This window comes from Pezoporus wallicus, unplaced genomic scaffold (genome assembly GCF_028554395.1).
Source record: "Pezoporus wallicus isolate ANWC-B61680 ecotype Strahan unplaced genomic scaffold, APGP_CSIRO_Pwel_v1 contig_2543, whole genome shotgun sequence".
Taxonomy (NCBI): domain Eukaryota; kingdom Metazoa; phylum Chordata; class Aves; order Psittaciformes; family Psittacidae; genus Pezoporus; species Pezoporus wallicus.
In genome coordinates, this window is record NW_026638172.1 from 346,539 (window position 1) to 369,972 (window position 23,434).

Consider the following 23,434-nt stretch of genomic DNA (forward strand, 5'->3'; position numbering starts at 1 on the left):
ATCTGAGCACATCAGAATTTTTAAATGTTTTTTCCTAGTGGAGAGAGCTGAAGAAACAAGATGAATTTGTCTAAATTAATAATACAATAGAACCATTTTACCATCAATAAAAGTTAGAAAGAAATTGAGATTTTTTAAGGCATTTTAGACAAATATCTGACAAAAATACTTTGACATATTTTTGTTAACAGTATTATAAGATATGATTTTTAGAGGTGAGATTCCTCTATTTAATGTTAGATACCTAAATTACATCAATTACCCTAAGGAGAAGAAAATTTAATGAGATCGAGATACATACATAGTATCTACCTGAATTTTTTCTTATAATGCATTGTGAGTGTATATTTCATTCTGCTAATTGCAAAGAGAGTTTAGCATATGTAATTCAGATTATAAACTTTTTGACATGAATTTTAAGGCAGAGTAAGCCTCCTTCTCTAGATGACCTTTCAAACTCTCTTCCAGCTGTGTTTTATATTTTTGTACTATTTTAAATAAATTTTGAGGGTTAATAAAACTTACGTTTTGCCCTTCATTGCAAGACTGTCTACTCCTCATGACTGCTCACTATGCATATTCAACTAAAAATACTGAACAAGATATTTACTCAGTATAAACAACACCACCATCAGCTTAGAAACTGTTTTAAAGGATTGCAGATTTTTCTCAAACATATTTTTTACTGTTAAGCCATAGTGATATTTCACTGTTAGATATGGTTTACAGAAGGTGAATTCTTTATTTAGATAATACAATTATAAATTAGGGAAAATGAAGCCTGCTGTTGCCTCCCTTTGCTGGAAGAATTTTTCTTTTTAAGCTTAGTAATTTCCCTCTTCAGATAAAGTTTTTAATTATACCTTGCACTTTTTTTGAATCCCATTAGACATCTAGAGATGTAGCATATTGTAAACATAATTATACTTATGAGAAGTAATTAATTTAATGGATTTCAGTCTATCTCACCTAGTGAACTGCAACCTGTTCCAATTTATTATGCTGTTTCACAGCAGTAGTACAAGGGGGTAAATATTATCTTTCATAATAATTTGGAGTGTTTATTAAGGAGATTCCTTGCATATCTCATATAATTAATTGCAGAAATTTATTTTATTTAGAAGACATCATGACTGCTGACAATAATAATAAAGCAATACTTTATTATTTTGTTAACTAATTCAGCAATACACAAAAAATCAATATAATTCTTGTGTATTAAGGCATCAAAATTCTGATCAAGCCAATAGGGATACACCTGTCTGGAACAGTCTGATGTATCATTCCTGGGATACATGGTAAGGTCTTTTTTTTTCTTGGAAAACAAAGATTGTGTTATGATGTAAAACTAATCAAACTATTTTGCTATGTGTTTTTCTTATTCCTGTCCTAAAGTCCTTCATCAATTGCATTCATTCTTCCACTTAAAAGCAAAACCTGTTTCTGAATCCCAAATTAATAAGTGCCTGTTGTGAGGGATGAGGAGTGAGGGAGCTGGGGGATGGAGTCCAATTTCCACATTAGAAAATATTGAAAGATACTTCAATACAGTAGTTGCACATAGGGTGTTTCATACATAATCGTTTGATTATGTCTAAAGTTGCTCATAAATATAAACACAATTCACTCTGTTAAATAATTTCCTTACACTTACAGAAACTGGGAAAAAAATTGCTACAGAATTCTTTAAATCTATTCTTTAAACACTTGATTTTCCAAATCCTATCTATACTGCTTAAAAATTAGTACTTTTTGACCTATGTCTTCTCAATTCATTAATATTTACACATAAATATGAAAAGGTTGAAAAAATAAATTGCTTTACCTTTTTAATCAGAGCTATATTTCCAAGTATACACCAGTGCAAAGATTTATACTTTCTTTAATGTCTAATTAGATTTGCACAAAATCCTTTTCCAGCTGGTAACTGTACTGTGCAACACTGGTAACAATGCATTCCCTATCATCAGCTTCATTTCCACTTTTGTTTTTTTTTTTTTACCTTTTGATCTCCTGTTGTTGCACAAAATTATCAAGATCTCATGTGTGCCCTTTACATATGCACAGAGACCTAGAGCAGAAATGCAGATTATGTCTTTGTATATAAAAATGTGTTGTAACTTGATAAGTTGTATTTTAAGTGAGCTTGTGACAAAGGAACTCAGAATACAATTTTAGGGTGATGACAGCATTCTTCTTTTACACACACTGATTTGGCTTACAAAGATTTAGGGCATGTTTCCATTCAAGGACCTTGTGGTGCATCATTGTTAATCTAAAAAGACCAACAGATGTTTTTATTGGCTAAGATACACATAATAACATTTATGTAGTTAGCTTTGGGTTAATGTGTAAGAAAATAAACTACTAGAGGCTTTTAAGTTGCTAATTTCTGTCAAGATTAATTTTTTTTTATTATTTTTGTTTTAAAATAATGGTTGCTGGACATCATATTTGAGAAATCACGGCAGTCAGGTGAAGTTCCCGATGACTGGAAAAAGGGAAATATAACCCCCATTTTCAAGAAGGGGAAAATGGATGATCCAGGGAATTACAGACCAGTCAGTCTCACCTCTGTGCCTGGCAAAATCTTGGAGCAGATTCTCCTGGGTGGCATGCTTAGGCACATGAAAAACAACAAGGTGCTTGGTGACAGCCAGCATGGCTTCACTAAGGGGGAATCCTGCCTGACCAATTTGGTGGCCTTCTATGACGGGGCTACAGAACTGATGGACAGGGGTAGAGAAGTTGATGTCATCTACCAGGACTTGTGTAAAGTGTTTGACACTGTCCCACACGACATCCTTGTCTCTAAATTTAAGCGACATCAATTTGATGGATGGACCACTTGGTGGATAAAGAACTGGCTGGATGGCCGCATGCAAAGAGTTGTGGTCAATGGCTGAATGTCCGGCTGGAGACCAGTAACGAGTGGTGTCCCTCAGGGATCGGTGTTGGGACCGGTCTTCTTCAACATCTTTGTTGGTGACATGTACAGTGGGATTGAGTGTGCCCTCAGCAAGTTTGCCAATGACACCAAGCTGTGTGGTTCAGTTGATACACTGGAGGGAAGGAATGCCATGCAGAGGGACCTTGACATACTTGTGAGGTGGGCTGATGCCAACCTCATGAAGTTTAACCATGCGAAGTGCAAGGTCCTACCCCTGGGTCGAAGCAATCCCAGGCACAGCTACAGTTTGGGCAGAGAAGAGGTTCAGAGCAGCCCTGTGGAGAAGGACTTGGGGTTGCAAGTAGATGAGAAAATGAACATGAGCCAGCAGTGTGCGCTTGCAGCCCAGAAAGCCATCCATATCCTGGGCTGCATCAAAAGGAACATGACCAGCAATTCGAAGGAGGTGATCCTGCCCCTCTACTCTGCTCTTGTGAGACTCACCTGGAGTATTGTGTGCAGTTCTGGTGTCCTCAACATAAAAATGACATGGAACTGTTAGAACAAGTCCAGAGAAGGGCCACGAGGGTGATCAGGGGACTGGAGCACCTCCCTTATGAAGATAGGCTGAGGAAGTTGGGGCTGTTCAGCCTGGAGAAGAGAAGGCTGTGTGGAGACCTCATAGCAGCCTTCCAGTATCTGAAGGGGGCCTATAGGGATGCTGGAGAGGGACTCTTCATTAGAGACTGTAGTGACAGGACAAGGGGTAACGGGTTCAAAATTAAACAGGGGAAGTTTAGGTTGGATATAAGGAGGAAATTCTTTCCTGTTAGGGTGGTGAGGCACTGGAATAGGTTTCCCAGGGAGGTTGTGAATGCTCGATCCTTGGCGGTGTTCAAGATCAGGTTGGACGAGGCCTTGGGTGATATGATTTAGCGTAAGGTGTCCCTGCCCATGGCAGGGCTTTGGAACTAGATGATCTTAAGGTCCTTTCCAACCCTAACTAGTCTATGATTCTATGATTCTGTGATTTTCTTTTCAAAACTCTGCTGGTTTCAGGTGGGATAGGATGAATTTTCTTCCCAGTAGTTGGTGCAGTGCTGCTATGGATTTTAGTCTGAGAACAATGCTGATAACACACTGATGCTTTAGTTGTTGCTACGTAGCACTTACCCTGATCAAGGACTTTTCAGTCTCTCATGCTTTGCCAGTGAGGAGGGGCACAAGAAGCCAGAAGGGAGCAGTGACAGGTCACCTGACCCAAACTAGCCAAAAGGATATTCCATACCACAGCACGTCATGCACAGTTTATAAACTTGGGGGAGTTACCAGCTACTGCATGCGTTGGGCTGGGTGTAGGTCTGTGGGTGTTGAGCAATTATATTGTGCAACAGTTGCATTTATTCTGTTTTTCCTTTCCCCTTTTAGTAGGAAAATGTACTTTAGTTATTAAACTGTTCTTATCTCAACCTGTGGATTTTACATTCTTTCGGTTCTTTTTCCAGTTCCGCCCAAGGAGGGGGAAAGAGGAGAGGGTGAGCTGCATAGTACATAGTTACCAGCTGCGTTTAGACCCCAACAGCAAATCAACCCCAAATTTATTGTCATCTTTACCACTGTAAGTGTTAAAGTGCATACTCGTGGAGATAAATGTAATTGGGAATGTATTTCTTATCATGTAACTGTGTATTGGTACATTATGAGCAACGGATAAATGTCCTTTTTCAGTAATAGCTTACGTAGGAAGTTCTGTATTATAATTTGGGAGAGTCTGTGCATTATTTTAGAAGATAAAAAAAAAATAACCAGAAGAAAAGCTCATTATAGATCTAATTCCATATCAATTGGTCTACGGCACTGCTATCAATTGATTTTTCTGGGGCTGGTCTAAAACAGGACATCTTTCAGATTTTATCCCAATTATTCCTAGAAATGAAATGTCGTCACTGATATAATAGCTAGGAATTCTGAAGAATATAGGATTCAAATGTAAGTTCAGACTCTTTCTGTTCTGTTGTGACTCAAGTTTTCTTCAATAAAGGCAAGTAAAGCACTGGAAAATAAAAGCTAATTGCATAAGAGAATTAATTTAAATGGAGTGAAATTACTGGATGATTATTTTTAATTGCAAGCCAGCAACACTTCAGAACTTCCATGGAGTTTATAATCATGGATCAAGAAGCCAGAGAGATGAATCCAGTTGATTGCCACTCTTTTATTGTGGTGAAAGAGCACTCAGAAACACATACCTCATGTCCTTGGATGTAGGTCTGAGCATAAGTCTGCTCTCTGGCTTCTTTCTTTTGCGGCCTGCTCAGTCTTCCTAAAGACGAGTAAGTAGGCTTTCCTCTGGCACTCTGAAATCAAAAAGACTGTAGTGATAATAAAAAAGTAACGTAAAAGAGTTGGAGGAACAAAGAAGTTTTATGTCTACTCTCAAAAAGTTTTTGAGAGCTTAATCAGTTGAATTGCTGTCAGGGGTAATAAGCTGTACATTGACAGGTCTTCTACAGGCAAAAAGGTTTCTATCACACTGTGCACTGTCTGTCTGTGGACTTTCTGAAAGACATTAGTGAGTGGTGGGATCTGAGGGAGAAAGGTAGTTCATTTTTATGGAAAATTACTATTCAGTCTAATAACTTTAATTCCCTCATTTTTCCATCCCATCCATTAAGGAATTCTGATTATTTCTTTGGAAAGTCTATTTAGCACACAGGTTACTGAAGAAAATAATCAAATAGTCAAATAGTCAGAGAGAAAATTTTAGAAAGGCCAAAAGTGTATTTATTGATTAAAAAGCTACAAGACTATAGATTTCTAATGTTCTTTAAATACTTAATGAACTTAAATGCAAAACTTAATTTCATGAAAGCCTTAGGTGATTTAGGGATTTGTTTGTGTTTTTTTGTTTGTTTGTTTGTTTTGTTTGTTTCATTTTTGTTTTTTTAATCTCTAGTTTAAATTGTTTTGGAACTCTCTTTGCCTTTGTTTTCAATGTTTTTGAACTTAATGTGGTTTATTTCTCAGTAACTGCATTCTCTAAACTAAATGGACCATATCAGATACCTTAATCCAATTTCTTTTATGTAAATAGTAGCTATTTTTTCCTCATTTTACTGTAGTTTAATAAGCGTAGATCTTTCCAATGCTGTTCTGCCTTGGGGCTAATATCTCTTACAATATATTGATATCTTTTTAAATGAAGATACAACAGGGAGAGGTCAAACACAAAAGGTAACAGCTTTTTCATAACAGATCAGTTTGATCAGATACAGTTTTGATGCTTTAAAATAACAATTAAAAAGTTCAAGTAATTTAGAAGGTTCCAAGCTATTTCTTGAAAGGAGAATCAGATTTCAGAGTGATATGAAGTGACGCTCGGTCTTGAACTAAGACAGACAGGCCTTGGTAGCTGCAGAGGACTTATGAATTAAGAAAATGAGTATTTGTATTACCAAGACTTAATGTGGTTCCACAGTTAGGAGTAATAGCTGACAACCTACAGCGATGATTATGCAAATGAGAGCAGTTTTGTTTTCTGAAAGTAAGGCCTTTTTTTACTATTTTATTTTAAAGAAAACAATCTCAACTTCAGAGACTTCCCGTCGCTGACTTGACATAGATTAGTCACAAAGACAGCTAATGTGGAAGGAAACTTAGAAATCTAATTAATCAGGCATCTTTTTGACTGATTTTTAACACCCTAGAATATGTAAAGTTCATATATTTCATAAATTTCATATCTTTCATCTAATTATCTGGAGGTACATGGGGTACTTCCGCCTTTTGTTAACCACTGGCAATGAATGTGAACATGAAAAATGACAGCTTTAATTCAGCTAAGTTTTTTGAGATTGCAATTAAAAAAGCCAGGCTAGGGGAGGTGTCTTGTGGTAGCTCTGATAAATTCTGAATTAATGTTGGATGACAAACTATATGGCTTTGACACCACTTATTGTATAGAGACTCATTGGCTTCACTGGGTTTCAGGTCTGGTAAAATGTGTAAAACTGAATGTCCTGTTTTAGAGGCTGAAATGCCTTCCTTTTCCTTTCTTTTACATTCTGACAAACATTTCTGGAGCACAGTTTGAGCTCATTTACATTGATTAGAATCTTTGTATACTATAAGCTCTCTCCAGCTTTGAACTTTTGTAGTGCCTTGGATTTGTTTGCTATTGGGCTAATACACCACCTACAGCTGCTGCAATATTACCATGTTTATGTTTAAAGATGTTTCCCATTAAGCTCTAAAGCTCTGTAACAATTGTCAAACAGTCCAAGCCATAGACTTTATTTCAGCGTGATTGATTTGTTTCCATTTAGATCAAAGGCGAATTGTTTAAAGTAGAAATAAAGTACAGATATTCTGGAATAAGAAATGTTTTCACATGTGTTTGTTCAGGAATAGTTATTCTGGAGTAGCTGTTCATGAATAGCTAATTTAGATTGTCTCCATTTGCTGATTCATGATAGGGAACACAAAAGAGCAGAATTCAAAAGGACTTTTCATTCATCATTCTCTTGGGGGACAATGAGCAGAGTGACTTTATGGACTTTGTAAAAGCATTGATTCTCAAACAAGTTTATCAGAAATTCTGTTTTATAGCTTTAACTGTCTGTGTGACTATATTACAGGATTGTTTCAAGTGCATTGAAAAGTTTTAAATAATTCAGTTAACCATTTAAATCTTATTAAGAGAAAAATCCATAAATACAACAAATTATTAAAATTACCATAACAGTGAAAGTGTTTTGTGTAGCAGGTTTAAAAGTTTATGTTACTAGCTACAAGATTTGGGAATGTGTGTATAAAGTATGGAAGAGTTTTTTGGTATCTTTCAAGGCAGGTATGAAAATAAACCTCATCCTCTAAGTCCTCTTTAGACCTCGCTCCTTTCTGCTCTCCAACTCCTGATTCTCCCAGGCTCTCTTCAGTTAAGCCAGGCTTTGACATAGCTCAGAAAAGCTAATTCCCACAATCTGCCACTTTAAATGAATGGATAAAAAAAGTTCAAGCCTACAGCTGGTGGGCCTGTATATGCTGTGCAACCATACATCCAGAAGCCTTGAAGGGAACAATGAGGTCTCCGTGACAAAATGCACCATTTGAAGCAATCACAAGCACAGTCTGAAGTGAGACAGGCCCTAATAGGTGTTTCTGTGGGACAGTATCTATCTAAGCTGGTTAACACGAAGATGGTTAAAAGGCCTGTACTAAGCCTCCCAGCACTTCAAAGAATAACACTGGCATACGCAGTTATAGGTGTCTGCACACCTGTATCACGTCACTGATGTAATGCAAACCAACCTTCCTCCCTCCCTCCTTTCCCCTTTTCCTTCCTTCCTCCTTCCTTCTTTTTTCCCTCCCTCCATTTCTCCCTTCTTTCTTTCTTTCCTTTCCTTCCTTCCTCCCCTCCCTTACTTCCTGGAAAAAAATGGCGCACACACACACCTAAGAAGTTCTGACCTTAGTTTTTTATTTGACCTTTCATTTACATAGAAGCCTATAAAAATATGAAGTTCATACATACAAATAAATGATGTTTTTCCTATTTCAAATAAGCATATTAATACCTACAAAAGGTAATAGACTCAACTATACTGTTGAAAAATTGATCAGTATATTCATTAATTCCTCACCTCAGCAAGTATGAGCTGTACTGGTTAGCTTAAAGGGAAGGATGCAGAACTGAGGGATTACAGCTACTGAGGGGTGTTGCTTTAGTCTCCTTTTGTCTCCTTGATGAGCCTCAGTGCTTCAAAGATTCCCTTTTTAAAAAGGGTAATTTCAGAGGCAGAAATTTATAATGAGTGAAGACAAATTAGATGATCCAAGCAGAACCTTTTCCATCTTTAAATCCTCACATTGCAAGTCAGGAACAGAGGGCTAGATAAGAAGTGCTAAAGCTGCCAGACTCTATGAAAGCAGCCGTGCATGTTAGCAACTGACTCTTGTAAACAGTAACTGACTGTGATTATTTGATATCTAAATATGCCACTTTGGATTCTGCACTTACTACTACACAAAGGTCAAAGAAATACAGAAGATACTTTCAAGTAGCTTCTTTTGGATTCTGGTGTTTCGTCTGTTCTTCCTACCATCACAGTGAATATGTATGTTTGCTATTAGCTATTAGCCTGTAGCTCACTCAGGCCACCTTGGCTTCTAATCCAAATCAATTGAGTATGTCAGTGCCTGGATGTTTGCTTAGTGAGAATAGTTTCTGAAATGACTTGTCCGTTCAGCCTTTGTTTGAGAGTCTGTTAATCATTTCTTATCTGTACTTAACTCTTGGTTCTTCCATTGTGTGTCCGATATTTTAAGCTTAAGTATCTACCACTGGAAGAACACATTTCAAGAATATAAATTTTCAGGGAGGAGGGAGAGGTTGAAGAAGAAGACAGAAAAGTTTTTACTTACCTCTTGTTAAAAACAAAATTAAAAATATAAGATTATATGTGATCTAGACTGCTCATTTTTTTCCATCCGCAAGCCCTAAAGCAGGATCATGTCTGCCAAGCTGTTACGGATGGGTGAGAAATGCCCAATTGCTCTGTCCCTCTCTCTCTCACAGTCTATTTATCTTTATCTTCAATTCCAGAAAGGATTTTTTTATTTCTAGCTTGAGTATGGCCACCACTTCTTGCTTTGTCTGACTCAGTAATAATTATTCAACTCTTTCTTTGTTAAAGTCATCCATGTTTTACAATCTTGCTCTATAAGAGCATGGAATGGGTAACTCTTGATTTAGGATAGACTGCTGCACTTTGTATCTTAAAAAAACAAAACCATCTGAGATTAAAAAATACATATACAACAGTTTACATTTCTTACAGAAACAAGTTATAGTCGTCATCTTTATTTCTTCAATGTGATATTTTGAATTCATAGCAAATGCTTCTGATGTTTAGAAAATAATCATTATTTTTACTTTTCAAAACTAAAGATATAAATTAAAAGTATTAGATATTACAATTAGAGATAGTGAAAAATAATTTAGAATTAAGGAATATTTCTCTCTAAAGAAAATATTGTGTTAGTTTGCTCATATAAAATACTTTCTTGAATCTTCACCGAATTGCATAAACCTTTTTAAAAAAATATTTTTCAGGGTTTTATTAATGTCTCAGAAATTGAAGCAACCATCTTATTTCACATGTATCTTACAGATTTATCTTGACTGTCAAATTTTAGCCTAGTGCTGAAAAATTCAATTTCTCCCACATGTGGATCTTTCTACATGACTGATTCAGTTCACATATTTTCTGCTAACTTTTGAAGGAGTTCAGATAGCTAGCTTAGTCCAGTAATCCAACTTTCAGATGACTCAAGTATGTGAGATGAGTGCCACCTTTGAAGTCACAGTTCATGCTGGCTTCTCTGTGGGACTGAACTTTTGTTTATCCGTTTGATGTTGTCCGTGGTCCCTGACCAAGGCATTACTCATCTTCAGTGAAAGCACACAGAAAACAGCAGCCTTTGGAGAACTTTTCTAGCAGAGCTGGACACTCTAGATTATCTCCCTCAGAGTCCTTGCACCAGCTGGCTGTAACATTTTTATGACGCAGCAATTATACATCAGTTTCACTTCAGCCTTGCAATAACCATCTCCCTTTCTATCCACTCATTCTGGGATAAAACACTTGTCCCAAGCAAAACAAATTTTAAAAAAAAAAAAAAAAAAAAAAAAAAGGAAAACAATTCTTTTTTTAAAAAAAAACAAAAACAATTTTTTTTAAAAAAAAAAAGGAAAACAATTCTGTTCTTGACATTACTCACTACACACAAAAACACTCAGGTGGATGATACCTTTTCTAGATCTTGCTTCTGAGAGCTATACTGAGGCTGTGACGTCTCAGTATCAGGGTGGTTATCGGCTGTTTTCTGATGAAAAAAAAGCTAGAAAAGGTAAACAGGAAAGCTCATTCTGAAATTTCATCATGTGAATGTAGTGCTGAAGAAACCAGAAACCTGGCTCAAGGTCAGGTAGTTACCCTAGAAAGAGCTATGGCAATATCAATGAAATAGAGGAGGAGGAAGATACTGATGTAGGTCTACCAAAAAGAAAAATGCTGCTTTTTGGAGCTTATGCTTATCTTGCATTCTGGGACAGTGGTGGATTTTGTCTGTCCTGAAAGTATGTCAATATTTCCCTGTTTCTCAGAAAAAATATTGTTTCTGCTTATAAAAGTTATGGTGAAGTGTAGAAAACACTCCCATTGCACATGTAATTTAGCAAACAACTGTACAGTCTTAGACTCAGAAATCAGATGGGCCCACTGGTTTGGAATAATTTCAAGTAGGAAAGCTGGGACAATACTGCATCCATTTCTGTATATGCAGGGGGAGAGTTTGTCTTGTGCCTCCAAGAAGAAGGGACACCCATCTTGTGAAACAGAATTTTGGAAGGAAGAAAGCTAAAAATGTTAAGCTTATTTACAGTCTTAGGAATGGTTTTGAGTTCTGTTAAGACAAATAGAGGATTATGCTGATCACCTGGTTATGTGGCTACACCTTCTCTAAGTCTCTGTGCAATGTAAGAAGGGAATTAAATATGTTTTCATGTTGATGAAAACCAGTCTCTTGACCTTCTAGGTCTGAAAGCAAGGGAAGGGTTTAGAAATATTCCAATAATTTATATCCACAGAAGTAAATAAAGTTACAGGAAAACTAATAGGTAGCTATTACAGAAAACAGAACAGTAGCCTGAACGTCAAAGTTTTGTTTGAGCCTTAGGCAATGTCTGGCAGTACAAGAAAAATGCAAATTCATCTATTTCTTTGCTGTTTGGGAATCTGTGATAACAGCATTACTATCCTTATTAGTATGTAATGCTAATTCCTAAATGCACACAGTATGCCCATGAAAGTGTTATAGAATTCACTACAGAACAAAACCTCTGCTTTGGTTTACATTTGCCTCCCCATACAAGCACCTCCTCTTCAATAATCTTTAAATATAGTCCTAAAAACATTTTATAATAAATGCATATTCTTTCTCAACAAATTTTAATTTGATTGAAGGAATTGTTTCTCAGAACAATAAATATAACTAATCACTGAGCCAGAGGTTAGCTTGCAGCTATGTTAGAGATATTCTAAAACCATCAAATTCCCACAGAGAATTCCCTTGTACTCTTGCTTGACTGTTCCTACTGTATGGCTTCTGTTCTCAAACTGGTAGCAAAGCAGAAAACAGAACATTTTGAAAACTATATGTGGAATTCTTCTGTCAACATAAAACCAAATGTGGTCCCCTTTCAGTTTCTGCTTCATGTTATCAGTGAGGAAGAAAAGTTATGTCTCTACCTTGCACAATTACTCCAAAGTTATCTCCTGAAAATTCCAAGCAACAAAGCATAGAATAAATGAAAGACAAAAGCAATATTCATTCTGTGAAAATGAACACCAGGTAAAATGAAGGTAGAACATAACAGTTCCTGCTGACCTCTGTGCTTACCATCTGCACACTCAGAGGAATTTGTCTAAACAGTCACTCCTGTTTGTTACGTTTTGGCTATGATTAGTGCAGCTGATGAAGGACTCCATGTTCAATGTCTTGATAATAATTTTGTTCCTCTGACTGATACTGATGCTCAAATCTGCATGGAGTTTGTTAGAATTAATAGATCTGCACATGTAAATGAAACTGGCATTAGGAAATGTGGATTTTTAATTTTTATTTTTATTTTTACTCATTCTGCTTTACTGACATTCAGCACTCTTTCTGCTTCAGAAACAGTACAAAACCATTTCAAGAATGCAGTGGCATGCAAAAGTCATTGCCTTAACTTTTCCCATTTTGTAATTCATGAACACATGAACTCATTTCTAATTTGAGATAAGGAGTGGAAGACTATTGTGAAATAGAAAGCAAATCTGTGAATTTATTCACTAATCAAGCCCTCTGAAAACAGTAAGGAGCAGAGCTGAGCAGGCTACGAAAACTCAAGGACTGCTGTGACATTGTGCAGTCAATTATTTTAACACTGCACAGATTCTGGATAGAAGAATCCATCTATTTTGACCTCTGCAAAGAAATTCTTCCCAAAGCATTTTACTGTGATTTTATGCAAGAGAGGAGAATTTATCCCTTTGAAAGAATGTATCCTACTACTTCAAGAACAGATGAAATACCCTGCACAAACCTCAGCTTGTTCTTCTCTGTCTTAAAAAAAAAAACAAAACCCAAACAAAAAACCCCATTTTTTTCTTATTTGTTCAGTAAATACATTCACTCAGATCTGTAGTTTATCAGAAAGCAGAAAAAATATTTTTATTGCCTCAAAAAGCAGCCTGTTATTTTTTAAATGGAAAGAACAAGTAAAAGTTTAACAAAATCTTGAAGGAGTTCACATTAGATATTTCATATAGCAGAGAATATGCAGGAACTAATATAGTAAATTTTTATTAACATTCATGCACACAAACACAAAAGAAAAGAAGAAGTTAAGGTTTTTGCAGGGTGTTTTTAGATTCCTGTTGGGTGCTTCTCATTATGATTAAGAAAATCTGACGGCTGAAGAAATATTTAAAATGGCATGGTCAGGGTTTAGCCTATAAAACAGAACAATGACACACTTTCTCCTTATACTAATCACTCCCTAACCAATTGTTCAATTGTTGCCATATGTTGTTTGGTGAATCTCAGTCTGGGAGATTTAAAAAAAAAAAATATTTTGCTGAAACATCCAGCGAAAAATTAGCTTTTCCTGAAAAGGAAAGAAGTTCCTCACACCCTAGAATTACAAGGAAATGGTTGAAAATGTGAATAATTTAGATTGAAAATGTTTGGCCCCTAAAGACAAGGACAGTCCTTTATCCATTTTCTTTTATTTGCATTCTTTTTTTGTTATCTTACTTTATATCATGATTTTCTGGTGTACGTGTTGAGGAGCAGTGCTGGACAATCCTGACTCTTGATGCTCTCAGGAAGGCAAGCTGACAATCTCAATCACCTTCTGCTTTTCTAAGAGTGTGTACACACCCACAAGCAAACAGAATTTTACCTCTGATGATGACTCTTAGTGCAAAATATCAGACCTAAGCTGCATCATCTCCCTCTCTGAAATGCTGATTTATATGAATAGGATTTCCTTTCTCATAAATGGAAAAGGCTGTCCAGGAAGATGTTCACTTGCTAGAGAAAACCCGTCTCTCTGTTGTAGTAAAACCAGGTTTACAATATTTTTAATCACCTGGATGACTGAACATATTTCATCCTTGATCTTTTCAGACAGAATGCAAACAGTAATTAAACGTCATTATTACCAAACTATGATTATTGTTCCCTTGAGTTATTGTGATTAATGTGAGGGTTTCTTGGTGGCTACTTGGATACAGCCTTTTTGGTATATTTTTAGTTTTTTAAGAATTTCAGATAAAAATATTCTGTTTACTGAAAAAAACCCACATATATGTCAGTGCATTATACAAATATACATTAATCATGCTATGGTAGATTTATAAATTATAGAATACCTTCTTGATTTAAGAGATGGATGAAATGCATAAAATGAGCATGAAAGTATTTTCCCAACCTTTTCTTTTATTTTTTTTCAAATCAGTGTAATTCTGCAGTGTTATGTTGATGAGACGTATCTGAATATATTCTGCAATTCAAAAGCATTTAAATATCACCAAAGTTTTCTGACTGCCATTAAATTAAGATTTCCAGATAGCAAGTGATCCACTTCTTATACACCAGTTCAAAGCTATTGATACCTGCTTCTATTATCTCTCAAGCAGAGATTTGTAAACTGGTACTCCAGATTACTGCAGAAAACCTCAAATTAATTCAAAATACAGATTCTTAAATGCATTAATTAACCTCTCCACCCTTTACTTTACAGACAGTACTGTGAATACTAGTAAAGCATCCTATTGATTTTAAGATTTTTTGCTTTGCATTATAAAGTCCTTCACTGGCTTTTTCTACAGTACCTAGGAGAATTACAAACACCATATTTCCCTTCCTGCTGTTTGAATGCTGGCCCAGTAATGGCTCCTTTGATCTTTCTAAACTTTCTTTGAGCTGTATTTTATTCCTTCTCACTCAAGACTTTATTCCCTACTATACATCAATGTCTCTTGCTAGCATTAAAATCAAGTCTAAAATCTGATGTTACATGTGGACTGATGGCACTATTCAGCCCAACTAGCCAATTACTGCAGTAGTAGGATAAAAATACAAGTTGTTTTGTTTTTTTCCTGTGGCAGCAAGAGGCTTGACATATTTATTATTTGTTTTGCATGACTTATTTTATGTATGTATGGATCTATTTATTTATTTTTAAAGGATTTTGAGATACTAGTCAGAAGTATTTTATGGAAAATTTACCAGTTCTCAGAGACAATGATATGATGGACAGGACAAGAAAATATTTGTGAAGTAAGGCTAAAATTTTAGAAATTTCTTTGACAACTATTCCCTTAAACAAGGATGTGTAATTAAAGAGGACAAGTATACATAAAACTAGGAAGTATAAGAAAACACAGACTACAGATTTCTCTTTTTTTTGGTGGAGAAAGAACTGGAGGGGAAAAAAAAACAACCAACCAAAAAAAAAAAAAACAAACCCCAAAGAACTGTTCATGTTATACAGTCAATAATGATATACATCCCAACTCAAAAAAGACTGATTTTTTTGCCTTGGAAAGCTAAATTAAAGTATCACGCAATCATCTCTGTACAAACAAAAATGTCACAATTTTTGTCAGTAGATCAAAAGTGCTATTCCCCACCTGGAGTACTTCCCTCAGTTCTGGGGTGCCCAATCTAAGAAAGACATGGACCTCTTGGAGTCCATGTGAGTCCAGAGGAGGGCCATGAAAATGATCAAATGACAGGAGCACCTCTTCTATGAAGAGAAGGCTCCAGGGAGACCTTAGAGCAGCTTTCCAGTCTCTGAAGGGGGCCTGCAGGAAATCTGGAGAGGGACTTTTTACAAATGCATACAGTGATATGATAAAGGGGAATGACTTTAAACTAAAAAAGGGTAGATTTAGATCGGATATAAAGAAGAAGTTCTTTACTGTGACTGTGGTGAGACACTGGAACAAGTTTTTTCCTGAGAAGTTGTGGCTTCCCCCTATTGGAAGTGTTGAAGATCAGGCTTGATGGGATTTTGAGCAACCTGGTCTAGTGGAAGGTGTCCCTGCCCATGGGAGGGGGCTTGGAATAGATGACCTTTAGCATCCTTTCTAACTCAAACCATTCTATGATTCTGTGATTCAGATAACCACTTTTGTTCATATTCAAACAAAATCTTCTGCAACTTTCAATTACAAAAACTAAGCAGATTGAACTTAACTTTAGACAGTGAACTTAAAGTAGGGACAGTGTTTACATTTCACATATTGCTCTTTTCCTGATATCCACCTATTCAAATTCTGTTTTTTTTTCTAGTACTAAAATGCATTCTGGGATGGTCTCAAAAAAGCAAGGGCAAGGAAGATTGGAGAAGAAGGTTATTACTTTTCCAGACCAGTAACCTACCAACATTTCCTGAGCAATTATTGCAAAACTGTCAAATAATGTTCTAGAAAAGGACAGTGGTTTGTTAGTTGTTTTGTAGGGCTTTTTTGGTTGGTTCATTCATTTTGTTTGGTTTGTGTCTTTGCTGGTTTTATTATGTTTGAGGATTTTCTGTGGCCTGGTTTTGGTTTTGGTGGGGTTTCTGTTTGGTTGGTTTTGTTTTGTTTTTTAATAAATTTTTCAACTCTGAATTCCACATTAAGGATTTGAGGATGCTTTAGCAATAGTTTGGGGCTGGAAAATGAATCTTTTTTTCCAATAAAAGTTTAATGTCTTTTCATGTAATCCAGCTTGAAGGTACATCCTCATCATGGAGAAGACATGGGAATCAAATGGTCATACTTGTAATTGCAGACATACATAACCTCTTTTCTTCACTCCTATTTATCTGCTTAAATTATATTTCTCGTAAAACTGGCTTTGATAAAATATCAAGAAACAAATGAAAATTAAGAACAGGATATTTCCAGTTTAAAGTAACAATTATTATAACTCTACAGATAAAGAGGTGGATATAATGATGCAAATAAAATAGGCAGGATGATGCCTTCCCCTTATTAATTAAAAATACATAGCAATTGCAGAAATAATTTCTGAACTACAACAGTATTGCCATGGTGTGAGTTCTACCTCTTACCTGTAAGCAAAATGAAAAATCAGACCTCTTCAGAATAATCAAAATTGACGAGTTCTAGGAAAATGTATATATATCCAGATATGTTTACATTTCTTTAATTTAATGCACATAACCAAAAGGGTCAAAATTAGTTGGAGAGTAAAATTTAAAAAATAATTCCAAGAAAATCACATCACTGTATTTATTATTAAAAAAATTGAAAAGTCTCTACACGCAGTCATACAAAATAAAACTAAAAATCTTAACATCCATCTAGATCAATGCATCTGTGGATTTAAGTAACAGAATCTGAATTTAGAGCCAACAGAACAGAGCACATTACTTTATTCCCCAGTTAACCAAGGACAAATGTATTTTGCAAAGTACCAGAAACTTGCTATGAGAAATTCACAGGGAAAATAAATAATTTAAATGAATTAAAGAAATTATTTTTTTCCTTGGAGACCTAGCGATAGACAGGAATAGTTTCATTGCTCTTTGGAAGATGCTTTCAAAAAGGATGAAGAATCTAAAGGTCATGTCATTGAAATAATGTGGTCCAGGATAACTAGTGTCATTTGCACAACACAGTAATCTAACTGTTAAATAAGCCACGGATGTTTGGGATTGGTTTTTTTTTTCACTTTTTAACTCTGAACTGTGCATTAGAATCAACCAGTCATCCAGCTACTATTTTGTTTTTCAATGATAATTGTAGCTGATTAAATGTAAGAAGACTTATATGCGACTAAGTATGCCAACTTTAAAGAATATACAGATACACCTATGTAAACCTTGTAACAATAGAGAAATTATACCTGCTTTAAGGGGTTACAAGCTCCTACATTTGCAATAAAGAAAATAAAGTGTTAGTAACTCTATGAGCAGAAAACCTTCCACAGTATAAATTCATCTCACCTCAATGGTTGTGGAGAGATATGCTAAATGCCAGCTTCCACTCAAAAATAGTTTTTCTATAGTTTTGGAGGACAGAACCATATTGAAATGGAAGATAGCACAAACAGCCTTCTGTATAGTGTTTGTGCAACGCAGATATGATTTGAACAGTCATCCATTCAGTATAATGTGTGATTTTCATGTCTCTCCCATCCTAGGGTGGTCTGAACCCATGTGCTTTAGAGTATCTTCAAAGCTGGACGCTACTGTAAAAATAGGAATGCAAATATACCTGGAAAAGGGAACTAGTAGAAATAAAGTAGATTGCAAAGGTTCATGTACTGTGACACATCATGTATTTGAAGCAGTCCGGGCTATCAGGCTGTCCACACAGAGCAGGAAGACATGACAGGGGACTCATGAGGAGCTCATAACCTCCTGGAATCACTGCTCTTGGAGTTCTAGGTTTAAACTAACAGAAATTTAGACACCTCATTTACATGAAGACATTGACATGCAGGTAAACATTGGCGCATAGTAGACCTCTTCATTTAGACACCCAATATACTGAAGTCTATTGGCATTTGAGATAACTAAAATGTCCAAGAAGACCCTAAAGAACACTCCTGAAAGACGCAGATTTCCTATATATTTTTGGTCGTATCTGTCAGCCCAACTAGTATGTTTAGGATATTCAAAAGGCACTGTGGGCAGCTGAATGTCATTTCTTAATGTCAATCTGAATACCACCATCAACAAGTTTAATTCCCTGAGGGTGAAAAAATCTAGAAAGTAAGCAGCTTGAGTTGCCCTTGGAAACTCAGGAGGAGGTTTAAGAACCTAAGGCACTACCCCCTGATATTCTGCTAAAAGAAAATGGAACAAGAGGATCAGTAGTGATGGCCTCTGTCTTGTTAGTGTCCAGTCTCATTCTAAATTTCAGAAAGCTATTTGGGTCAGTCTTCTACAACAGTGAGTTTCAAAAGTTAACTATATTTTCTTCAAAATAGTGTTTTCTTTCCTGCAGAGGTAAGATAGAGTTGTAGTTGGAACACAAGACTTGACCTGGAAAGAAGGGTCTATTTCAGGAACCTCCTCCGACAGGTAATTTATTAAATTTCTGTATGAGTATCTCTAGCAGTAATACAGGCATAGCCATCCTTACTTATTTCACAATGTCAGTTAATGCTCTTTCTGTAAAGACTCATGCGTGGGCTTATCTAACATCCCAACCAGGAAATTCACGTGTTAAAAGTTATTCGATCATCATAAAAACACCCTCAGCTCATGTTTTCTTAAATTTTATTTTACATACTTTGACATTAGGAGTAAATTTTACATTGCATATCATTATTGCATTATAAATTTAAATAGTATTTAAGATAAAAATAATATAGTATCTTTTTTTCACTTTATTTTAAAAACTATGTTTTGTAGTACTAAACTTGTTGAATAGAAACATTACTATCTTCCTTCTGTAAAGTGCTCCCTAACATAGACTGTAATCCCCTACATTGAAGGTCATGGAGTTTTATAAATTCTCCAGCATAAACCTCTAAAAGTTAAGTTAGTTTAAGAAACAGTTTGGATAAAAAGAAATGAACAAAAACTAATTCAGTGTTCATAGCCTTATAAAGTGACAGAAAAGAAATAAACCAAAAAGGGGTGCCACATTTTAAAAGATACTTCAAATATATTCCTTACTCTTTCCTATAATAGAAAAGCATGTTGAAATAATTGACTTTAAAGTCTCCAGAAATGTTCTGTTTACTTTAAATTTCCCTCAGGCTGGATGTGGTCAATTTACTTAAAAATCTCTCTAGTGACATATAATATTATGTATATGTAATAGTTTCTAAATAGCAAAGAAGCTTCTATTTATGGAATAACACATATTTCAATCAAATATAAAAACAATAAGTGAGGTACAACAATTTATTCAGAAACAAGGAAAAGCACAGCCACAATTGCACGGAGCTAAGCTAACCAAACATAAAAAACTGCAAATACAATTGTGAAATACTTTAAATAATCAAACCCAGATTTTCAGAACTGTTATTTTATAAATTTAAATTATATTTTGTCTATAATGTACAGTGCTTTTACACCATAATAATAGGAATGTTAAATATTTGAATGCTGTTCAACCATCTCATGGAGTCCTGGGTTGCTTTTTGGTACATTTATAGGGTTCTGAAAAGCTATGAAGCAGGTTTGTCTTTTTTTAATGTACTGGATAGGATTACCACACACAAGTAATTTCAGATAAATTACATAAATCAATATCTTGATATGAGATAAAGAACATGGACGTTCTTTGTCTATGAGTCTGAAATTCATACCTCTAGCAGAAAGATTTTTTTTTTTAAAAGAATGTCTTAGACATTAGAAAAACTACAAGTAGTAAAAAAGATAAGAAATTATGCAAACACTGAAATATTGCATTAAAATTAGTGATGTTTCCACCCCCATTCTTAAGAAATAGTAAAAATGTTGGCTACATCTTAGTGCTCTCAAAGGATGCAAAATAAACTGGGTAAAAATAAATTAGTTAGTTAGATTATAAATGTTGTCCAAATGAAATACATTCTGTCTCTAACTAGATTTCCAAGGGAATGTCTATGATGTGTGGTAAGTTGTCTAATGACTTTGAAAAAACTGTGTAGAAAACCTGGCTATTACTAATAAGTGAATTATTTGTGATATTAAAGAGGTTGATGTGCTTAGAATTCCATGAGTGCCAAATGGTAAAAAAATATCAGTGGCTGAATAATAGGCTTTATTTTTTGTTAAAACTAAGAGAGGACAGAAAAAGAAGCAAAAAAAAAGAGTTACAGATCTAGTAGGTTCAGTATCAGTCATTTACAAACCTTATCCATAATAAATATTCTCCTCAATAGCTGTATGGAAAGGATTAAAATAAATAAAAAAAAAATTGCAAAACATGAATCCTGTGCTGCTATAGGAAAAGATTAATAAAAACCCCAAGTTATTACTTGGTTGCATTGATTTGTGGAAGAGACTAAAGTTAACATTCTATTTCCAAAAGCTGTGAGGAAAACAAAGAAAAAAAAATTGACATTTTTCCAACTACCTCATTACACATTGTGTGTGGAAGAAGTTGTTTGTATTATTTAGTCAACTGTCAATGTTATATTGCTATTATTTAAAAGTTAACAAATGCTCTGTAATGTAAACTGGGGACAATGCTCTGATCAGTCCACAAGCCACCTGCATTTTCTATCCTTAGGTTTTTAGTATATACCGAACAGTGAGAAATTGTAACAATATTTATTCTCATTTCTGCTTACAACCTCTGTCAGTTTCCATTGGGATAAAATCTAAACTTATTTTTTTTAACATTTTGTTTACAATGTTGAAAGACAAATATATATTTGTACATGCATCTTAAATATTGTTACCCTTGAACAAAGAAAACATTCCTACCATATTGAGAGCTCTGTCTGTATTTGCAGAAGTGACCCAAAATTCCAGCCAAAGGCCAACTTAATTTTTCGTGTGCCACCTCAGCATGAATAACTAAACAGCACAAATGTAAACATAAGTAAAACACAAAGAGTATTTACATGTTTCTTACCTATAAATGGAAGAAGCTTTGGTGGTTTAAAATTGAAAAAAATCATCTGGTTTTGAAGTCTTTGGATGATTTGGTAAGGCTTGTACCATTTATAGTATACAAAGTGATTTCATTACTTACTGTGTGCACAAAATAAAATTATAAAAAATAAATATGTATTTTAATCTTTTTTATTATCCCTTTACTTGGAATATAGATAAAACAGAATCTGTGAGTTTAAAGCATATTATTTTTATTTATCTCTACAGACTTTGTACGCAATATAATAAATGGGACACTCTGAAGCATGAGTTAGTACATACAGATGTTTACTTGGTGGTATCTTATTCTTATAAATTATACAAAAATTGGGGGGGAATTAAATATTCATTTATGATAATGATGATGAAATCCATTACTATAGCCAAAAATTATTCCCCCTCAAGAGATAAATTATGAACTTTTGTGGAACTCTGATGCTGATGTGTTAAAGAACTGATACTGGCCAGAATTTTGATATAATATACTTAGCAAATAATCTTCCAGAGCCCTAAGGCTGTGTATGAGTATGTTCATTTACCTGCCCTGAACCCTGATGACTTCTCTGGGGCCATATCCAGGCAGCACACACTGTAGCACTAAAATATTGTGTGTTTTTTCCCCCAGTACAGTTATAAGTTTTATACTGAAAATATAGATTATATTATAAACAATATAGATTATTTTAGATTTAAGGATGAAATAAAAGATGGAAAGGAATTAAACTTATAGGTGGAACATGGTGCATGTCAACATGAGATCCACTTGAAATCATTATAAGAATTTGGCAGTAATGCATTTGAATTATATTATTATATAAAGCAAAATAGTAATTAAATAGTTCTTATTCATTTGTAGCTGTATTTTCATTTCTAGTAGATATTCCTCAACAACAGCTCCTTTTTCATTATCTAAAAGTCACTGTTAATATGTGTAATTATGAAAAGAATGGGTGTCGTGGTTTAAACCCAGTCAGGTAACTCGTTCACTCACTCCCCCGCTTCTTTCTCTCCCCCTACTCCTGGAGGGACGGAGACGAGAATCAAAAAGAATGCAACTCCCACGGGTTGAGATAAGAACAGTTTAGTAACTAAGGTATAACACAAATCACTACTGCTACCACCAATGATAATAATGATAAAGGAAATAACAAGGGAAGAGAATACAACACCTCACCACCAGCCAACCGATAACTCGGCCCCCCAGCCCGACCAAGCACTGACCCATACCTCCTCCAACCCTGCAGTCTCCCACCCCTTCCGGCTAACTCCCAGTTACATCCAGGGCATGACGTGCTGTGGTATGGAATACCTCTTTGGTCAGTTTGGGTCAGGTGTCCTGTCTGCTTCCTCCCAGCTTCCCCTCCTCCCTGGCAGAGCATGAGGCTCACAAAGTCCTTGGCCAAACCAAAACATCGCTATCAGCTCTGTTCCCGAGCCGAAAGTCAAAACACTGCACTGCACCAGCTACCAAGAAGGAGAAAGATGACTGCTACTGCTGAACACAGGACAATGGGACATACCTCTTATAGATATGTGTTAATAATTTACATTAAACCTAACTAAAAGTATGGATTGGGGGTGGTGGCAAACAATAGGAAAAGTAATCTATTTCCCTTATTTCTTCCAAACTAAACAAAAAAAAAATTACTATTGCTGCAGCAACTGTATTCAACAGCTAGTATCAAGACCACAGTTAACATAACAGTTTTGTATTATTGGCTGAAATAGATAAGGGTTAGTAAAGAAATCCTTGTATTTTCATACTCCATAGCATAAATGCTACTTTTATGCATTAAAACTAGGAAAAAGTAAATAATAAATGCTTCAGACCAATCAAATTCTGTTATTAATAGAAAACAATTAATTAATATTTA